This window comes from Lipotes vexillifer, unplaced genomic scaffold, assembly GCF_000442215.2.
Source record: "Lipotes vexillifer unplaced genomic scaffold, Lipotes_vexillifer_v1.1 scaffold917, whole genome shotgun sequence".
NCBI classification, from domain to species: Eukaryota; Metazoa; Chordata; class Mammalia; order Artiodactyla; family Lipotidae; genus Lipotes; species Lipotes vexillifer.
In genome coordinates, this window is record NW_006795104.1 from 1,007,742 (window position 1) to 1,016,840 (window position 9,099).

Here is a 9,099-nt window from a genome sequence, read left to right on the forward strand (position 1 = left end):
AAGGCCAAGACTTTAAGTGTAATCGAACCTATAATCAGAAGTATTCTAGTGGATTGTGAACAAATAGAGAGGAAGAATACTAACATACACTTTTCCTGGGAGAGTTACTTTCATTGGTCCTCTTATAAGGTTTATTACAAAGTTCACTATCTCACTAATCACTGAGAAGGGAAACTAGATGTAAGGACCTGATTATGTGAGTTTAATTGGCCAGGCTACAGCAAACCAAAACACCCTTCAGAACCAGGACAGTACCCGGGGTTTAGTTCTTGTACAGGGAAAAATCTGTGCCTCTTTCAAAGGGTGAGCTGATAATTAAAGTTACGTGTATTCTGAAGATATCACAAAAATGGCATCTATAGACAACTGATGGAAATTTTCTTTAGATTTTTAATTTACAGGCATTTTTCTGCTTTATGTTTTCTATTAACCTTTTATCATTGAGGCTAGAGCTGAGAACTAAAAGCCCTATCACTCAAGGAACTTACATTGATGGCAGTGATGAGTACTATGGAGAAAATAAAGCAGGGTAAGGGAATAGAGAATCAAGGATGCTTTTTTTTTTTTTTTAGTTAGAAATGGTTTCTGAGTTAGGCAAACACACAAAGCTGTAAAAACCAGATGTAAGCTCACCAACTTAAAAACTGCTTTTCAATTGACCCAGTGCATGCATGCTCAAAAGGGGCAATTATCATAAACTGCATCTGAATACAGATATCCCATCCAGCCAGTTTTTATGGGAGGGGAAGAGCACTGACTAATTTTGCTGAGCCATTGGAAACTGCTCTAGATCTACTGGTTTTTTGTTTTTTTTTTTTGCGGTACTCGGGCCTCTCACTGTTGTGGCCTCTCCCGTTGCGGAGCACAGGCTCCGGACGCGCAGGCTCAGCGGCCATGGCTCACCGGCCCAGCCGCTCCGCAGCATGTGGAATCTTCCCAGACCGGGGCACAAACCCATGTCCCTGCATCGGCAGGCGGACTCTCAACCACTGCGCCACCAGGGAAGCCCTAGATCTACTGTTTTGAACTATACAGTTGCTTAGGACTTATTTCAAGTTTAGGATCACATTCCACTTAAAAAATTTTTGAGATATAATTCACATATAACAAAAAATTTACCATCTTAAAATGCACAGTTCAGTAGTTTTTAGTATATTCACTGTGTTGTGCAATCTTACTAATTCCAGAACATTTTCATCATGCCAAAAAAACCTCTGTTCTTATTAGTAATCAGTCCCAGTTTTCTCCCATCCCCTGGCAACCACTAATCTCTCTGTCTCTGTGGGACTGCCTGTTTTTGATATTTCATACATCCTTTAGTGTATGGCTTTTTCCTTAGGATAATGTTTCCAAGAGTCATTCATGTAGCCTGTAAGAGTATTTCATTCCTTTTTATGACTGAATAATAATCCATTATGTGGATATATCACATTTTGTTTATCCTTTCATGAGTTGATGACATTTGGATTATTTCTATAATTTGGCTCTTATGAATAACCATGCTATAGAATGCTATAAACATCTGTGTACAAGCTTTTGTGTGAATATGTTTTCAGTTCTCCTGGGTATACGCCTAAGAGTGGAATTTCTGATTCATATGGTAAATCTACGTTTAACTTTTGGAGAGATTGCTGAACTGTTTTCCATAGCAGCTGCACCATTTAGCATTCCCACCAGCAATGTATGAGGGTTCCAATTACTTTACATCCTTGCCAACACTTGTTATTGTCTGTCTTTTTTTATTATACCCATCCTAGTGGATGTGAAGTGGTATCTCACTGTGTTTTGAGTTACATTTTCCTAATGACTAATGATACTGAATATTTTTTTCATGTGTTTATTGGCCATTTGTTTATCTTCTCTGGAGAAATGTCTGTTCAAATCCTTTGCCCCTTTAAAATTGAGTTATTTGTGTTTTCAATGTTGAATTGTAAGAGTTCTTTATATTTGCTAGATACAAGTCCCTTATCAGATATGATTTGCAAATATTTTCTCCCATTCTCTGTTGTCTTTTTACTTTTTTGATGGTGTCCTTTGTATTGCAGAAGTTTTTGCTTTTGATGAAATCCAGTTTATCTTTTTTTCTTTTGGTTGTTTGTGCTTTAGTTGTCATATCTAAGAAACCATTGCCTACTCCAATATCATACAGATTTACACCTGTCTTTTCTTCTAAGAGTTTTATTGTTGGGACTTCCCTGGTGGCGCAGTGGTTAAGAATCCACTTGCCAATGCAGGGAACATGGGTTCGAGCCCTGGTCTGGGAAGATCCTACATGCAGCGGAGCAACTAAGCCCATGCGCCAGAACTACTGAGCCTGCACTCTAGAGCCTGTGAGCCACACTACTGGGCCTGCATGCTGCAACTACTGAAGCCCATCTGCCTAGAGCCCATGCTCCGCAACAAGAGAAGCCACCACAATGAGAAGCCCACGCACCCCAACGAAGAGTAGCCCCTGCTTGCCGCAACTAGAGAAAGCCTGCGTGTAGCAACAAAGACCCAAGCAGCCAAAAATAAATAAATAAATAAAAAGAGTTTTATTATTTTAGTTCTTACATTTATGTCTAGGGTCCATTTTGAATTAATTTTTGTATGCGGTGTGAGGTAGAGGTTCAACTTCATTCTTTTGCATGTGTATATCAAGTTGTCTCAGCACCATTTACTGAAAAAAACTATCTTTTCCTTATTGAGTTGTCTTGGCACCCTTGTTGAAAGCTAATTGACCATAGATGTTTGAGTTTGTTTATGGACTCTTGATTTTATTCCATTGGCTTATATCGTATGCTAGTGCCACAGTTGATTACTGTAGCTATGTAGTAAATTTTGAAGTTGGGAAGTGTCAGTTTACCAGCTTTATCCTTTTTCCATATTGTTTTGGCTATTTGGAGTCCCTTGAGTTTGATTATGAATGTTAGGAACAGCTTATCCATTTCTGCAAAAAAGTCTGTTGGAATTTTGATAGGAATTACATTGAATATGTAGGTATATTTGGGGAGTATTGCCATCTTAACAATATTAAGTTTTCCAGTCCATAAACATGGGCTGTCTTTTATTTATTTATATCTTTAATTTCTTTTAGCCATCTTTTGTAGTTTTCAGTGTACAAGTCTTATGCTTCTTTGGCTAAATTTATTCCTGAATATTTCTTTTCTTTTGATGCTATTGTAAATGGACTTGTTCTATTAATTTCATTTTCAGATTGTTCCTTGCTAGTGTATAGAAATACAACTAATTTTTGTGTATTGATCACAATTTGTGGTGGATAGTAAATTTGGGTTAGAAACACACCACACCATGAATCAAGGAACTTAGGTAATGTTTACCCATACAAACTGACTGAATGAGCAGAAATCCACCTTTTTTTTTTTTAATTGGCCACGCTGCATGGCTTGCAGGATCTTAGTTCCCTAACCAGAGATTGAACCTGTGCCCCCCTGCAGTGGAAGCTCAGAGTTCTAACCACTGGACTGCTAAAGAATTCCCAGAAATCCAACTTTTTTTTGTTGATGATGATCATAACTTTTTAGCTGATTATTTTAAGATTATTCCTTCAAGAATTATTTCTGTTTTTCTTATTGCTAGGTGAAGGATGGTAAGAGCATAGAGCACCACTAGGTAATTTGGCTTTCGTAGTCTATAGTCTCAGGTCTTTCACATGTATTTTTCCTATTTAAGTAAAACACAAACGGAACAATCCTCAGCACCCTGTCCCTCTGTATCATGAGGATACTTTCTGCATATTCCTCAATGCTATATATTTTAAAGATTAATTGTGATACAGAGAAAGCTAATTTATTCAACCAATTTCTATGTGCTAGGTGTTATGCTAAATGCTAAATGCTAAAAAAAAAACATAGTTTAATAAATCACAGACCCATCCACCAAGAAGCACACAGTCTGTTGAATAAAGACAGACAGTAACATTTTGACCATTTGAACGCATACAAGGAGCCTGGCACTCTAGTGACATACAAGTGAGTAAAAGGCCAGGTTTCTGTTTTAATGGGACTCACAATATAAAGGAGAATATAATGGCTCTGGTAAAAATATAGAGGGCACTATGGGAGTATGGAGGAAGGGCTTTTAACGTTCAAGGGTAAGGGAAGGCTTCCCTAAGAAGGTGCCCTTGTGTCTTAATGGATAAGTTGGGTTTTAGAAGGTATAAGAATAAGAGGAATAGCATTTTAGATCAGGAAACCCCATTGCAAAGGCTAAGAAAGGGGAGACAACACCATATACTCAGGGAACAGCAAGCAGTTTAGTAATGGTCCTAGTACATTGGGGACTCCAAATAAGGATCTGCTGAGTGACTGAATTAGTGCTGGGTGTAAGGGATGGCTGAAGTTGAGGATAGGAAGGTAGCTTAGATCACAAAAGGACCACACTAAAGAATCGAAAGGCTATGGAAAGCCTGCTGCATTTATTCTGTACAATTTACACAGCAATTGGACTGGTTTACTTTTGCTGCCCGAAATCCTTTCTCTTTAGACATAGTACAGATGATGTACAAAATACCAGAAGAGAATTTAAAACCCATTAAGTAGAACTAATTATTTACAAATAATTTATAGGTGATATCTGTGTCTATATCTATGCATAACATCAATTTTAATCACTGCAAGGTTCCTGAGGAAAATCCTTTTTTTTTTTTTTTTGGGTCTAGTGTGAGAGGGTATTTTTAAAATTAATTATTTCTGAAAGTACAAAATAGCCTTTCATAAAACAATTCCATATTAATGTAGGTCATTTTTCAAATTCAAGTTAGTGACATTTGACTTCATATAAATAGTACACTATAAATAACACCATGGTAAGGGCAAGGGAAGGAGGTAGCTGAGTCAAAATACTAGCAAAGCCATATTGACATTTCTATTTTGTAGTGGGCAGTGTGAAGGTAGAATGAAAAAGTTTCGCTTATTTGATTCATCCAATTGTCTTGAAAAAGATATTTTAAAATTAATTATTAATCAGGCATAGTTCTACTTACAATCTTAATATTACTGCGGGATGATTAATGATCAGTCTATTAAATTGACTGAATTAAAAACAATAATACTGGGCTTCCCTGGTGGCACAGTGGTTGAGAATCTGCCTGCCAATGCAGGGGACACGGGTTTGAGCCCTGGTCTGAGAAGATCCCACATGCCGTGGAACAACTGGGGCCCGAGAGCCACAACTACTGAGCCTGTGCGTCTGGAGCCTGTGCTCCACAACAGGAGAGGCCGCAACAGTAAGAGGCCCGTGCACTGCGATGAAGAGTGGCCCCTGCTCGCCGCAACTAGAGAAAGCCCTCGCACAGAAACGAAGACCCAACACAGCCAAATAAATAAATAAATTAATTAAATTTATAAAAAAAACAAAAAAAACAAGAAAACAATAATACTACAACATTTCCCTCTTCTCACTTGGCATTAATTTTTTCTTAAGTGTAAGAAAAAAATTTTTTCTTACAGTTTTTTCTTGTCATTTTTTTCAAAGTGACAGCATATATGGTTTGAGTCAAATAATTACAAGTCTCGTAACAATAAACAGAAGGCTCTGCTCCATTGGTCGTCACTCTGATGCCTGCTTCTCAAAGGAAAACTGCTGTTCTACTATTTAACTCCACGTTTCTAAAGAGCACATTTCTTTTTTCTTTTAATTAATAGTAATCTTTTATTTATTTATTTATTTATTTATTTATATTTATTTTTGGCTGTGTTGGGTCTTTGTTTCTGTGCGAGGGCTTTCTCTAGTTGTGGCAAGCGGGGGCCACTCTTCATTGCGGTGCGTGGGCCTCTTCACTATCACTGTCTCTCTTGCTGCGGAGCACAGGCTCCAGACGTTCAGGCTCAGTAATTGTGGCTCACGGGCCTAGTGGCTCCACGGCATGTGGGATCTTCCCAGACCAGGGCTCGAAACCGTGTTCCCTGCATTAGCAGGCAGATTCTCAACTACTGTGCCACCAGGGAAGCCCTAAAGAGCACATTTCTATTGCCATGGCTTAGTTATTCCGTTTTAGCCATTTTATGCCATTTACTAATTTCCCAATATGCTTATATCCCATTGTTCAGTGTTTACATATTTTAATCTCTATTTCATATATTGTCCACAGCATCCCATATTATATCAGTCAGGAGAGGTTAATTATGCTGCATTAACAAATTACCACAAAAACCTCAGTGGCCTACAACAATAAAGGGTTATTTCTCATTTACACAGCATGTTGGTGGCAGGCCAGCTGCAGTTCGCTCTACGGTGTTTGCATTCAGGACTCAGATGGCCAGAGGCAGCCTCTAACAAGCGCCCACCTTGTGGCAGGCCCAGAGACACGGCTCTAAAGCTTCTGCCTGTGCCTCTATTTCCCTGGCCACCGTAATTCACCCTGCCGGGTCTGACATCAATGGGGCAGGGAAGTATAATTCTCCTCCAGGAAGGTAACATCAAGTATTAAACAATCATATAGTCCACCACAATTATTTTGTTTTCCCTGGAATTTATAGCCCCCTCTTCCTTGGGTTGCTTAGTTTTCTCTATACCCTATCACCATTTCATCTCTATATGTTCTACCAGAGCTGTGAAATTTCTCTCATAAGGTTCAAACACAGTAGGTAATCGATCAATTCTGTGGCTTTTATAGTTGTTGTTTTGTTTTTTCCTTGGAGACATCCCTTCTGGAGCCCTCCATCCTCCTGTGTCAGAGTAGACTGTTTGCTCTCCAGGCCTGCTACACAGTCATCATCCTGGAACTTCCCTTCACCTTTATCTCAGGAATTCTCCCTATTTTCTCCTTTGTTGGAGCTCCTGTTTACCAGGTAGGTCCTATGTGTTTCTGTTTCTTGGTTTACACCCTTATTTTGATGAGGCATCTCCCTCTAGTAGATTCCTGAGCATATGTGAGTTAAAATTTTTTACTTTGACATCTTTTTCTGCTCCCTCCATTGTCTCTGTTTCTTTTCATTTTTTCTTTTTTTTTTTTTTCGCGGTACGCGGGCCTCTCACTGTTGTGGCCTCTCCTGTTGCGGGGCACAGGCTCCGGACGCGCAGGCTCAGCGGCCATGGCCCACAGGCCTAACTGCTCCGCTGCATATGGGATCTTCCCAGATGGGGGCACGAACCTGTGTCCCCTGCATCGGCAGGCGGACTCTCAACCACTGCGCCACCAGGGAAGCCCCTCTTTTCTTTTTCTCTTCTTCTTCTTTCTTTCCTTCCTTCCTTCTTTCCCTCCCTCTCTCTCTCACTTTTTCTTTTTTTCTTTCTTTACCTTGTTTGTTCATTTCAGGCTCTTTCATGTAAGGAGGTTTCTTCAAATATCTGGAGATCCTGGACTATTCACTATTGACTAACAGTGGATGAGAGCTTCTGTTGGTAGGAACAGGACTTGTCTACTGTTGGGCTTCATTGTAAAGAGATAGGTGACAAGCCACATTCTCCATTACAGAACCCCCAATTGTCAATATTTGTAGGCCTTTACTCTTGGATCAGCTGGTTTTCCACCCAGAGGAAGCTTCTAGTTCCCTGACATGATCCCAGCATTCTAGAATCTGAATTCGGGAATGAAGCTGGGGTCGGGGGGATATGTCTCATAACTCAACATGCATAACTTCATTTAATTCTGCTTTTCTATGGAGTGAGTCATCCCTGTCCTTAGCTCTGCCTGGGGTCCAGAGGAGCTCTGAGTCAAACTCTCCAGAAAGTAAACTTCCTATCTGCTGAGTTAAGGAAGGAGTGAATGGGTTAGGGACTGGGGGAAGGAAGGATCCCACTGTTCATCATAAAATCTTCATAATAAATTCTCATTCTCAGTCCCACTCTACTTCTGCTTTCAGAGGTGCGGCAGCTCTAACTTCAGACCCTTTCCAGGGTCTGGGATATGAAAAGGTTCACTTTGGCTGGGTCAATCTCCTCCCAGAAGCTTAGATATTAAATTTCTTAGTTTGGGTAAGTTAGTTGTCACTCATCCATCTCCTTCCATGTTCCTAAGTTTGTTGACATCCTTCTTCAGCAGGGATCTTTTTTCCTGTTTGCATTGTCTTTATGGGTTTATACCTTTTTTATCCCTTCACTCTCATTTTAACGAGGTATCTGGAGTGAGTAGGGAAAAACATGTGATCAATGCACTGTGTTTAACCAGAAGTCTCCTTACCATTAACATGAATAGATGTAACGAACATGTTTTCTAAGTGGGAAAAGTCCAACTATAGTTATAGGCAATTCTATAAGAATTAGATATAGATTAGTACAATAATATACCTAAATTTTATTGAGTGCTTATATGTGCTAAAAAGTCTTTTAAATGCTTATATGTATTATATATATTAATATTTTATCCTCACAATAATCCCGTGAGATGGATGTTGTGATTCAACACCTAGCAGTCTGACTCCAGACCACCTATGCTATATAATGGGGTACTTCATGTTTTAAACTACAGGTAATCTTGTTATTTTCAACTTGTCAGCCCTCTATCAATCCCTATTTATTGTTAGCTTAAGCTATAGCTGAGGTTTTTCACATAGAATTTTAACATTTACAGCACATTATTTGATGTGGCAAGGCTAGCATCACTTTTGATGTGTCTATTTGAAGATACATGTTGGAGGTAGAAGGAGTAGTTTATGACAAATTTTAAAGCATAGTCATTTAAACTGGGAACCCTGGCATGTGTTTGTTTTATAATACAGACAGATGGGCATTTCCTCTTAAAGAAAGCAGTCACCATCTGTAATCTGAGAGGTCAAAGAGAAGCAATTAGAAATCTCACATTAGTAACAAAACTTTAAAGTGCCTGAAACATGCAAGAGTTTAACATCTTAAATCACTGATGGCCTTGAACACCTTAATTCAGAGCATTCAGCCCCTCATTCTTTGAAGATTTTAGGACCAGGCTCATTATCACTCTCTTCAAAGCTACTCACTACTCCAACACCACTGTCACATCTGCAGATAATTCTTTGCAAGATATAGATATAGATATAGACATAGATAGCTTTCAAATCCTTACTGCCTCTCAGTTCCTTGACCATCTCTCTTGGAACGATCTTTGCCCTCTGCTATCGCATCTACCCACTCTTATGGTCATTCCCTACACCTTGACATAACTGACATTACTTCTAATTTTAA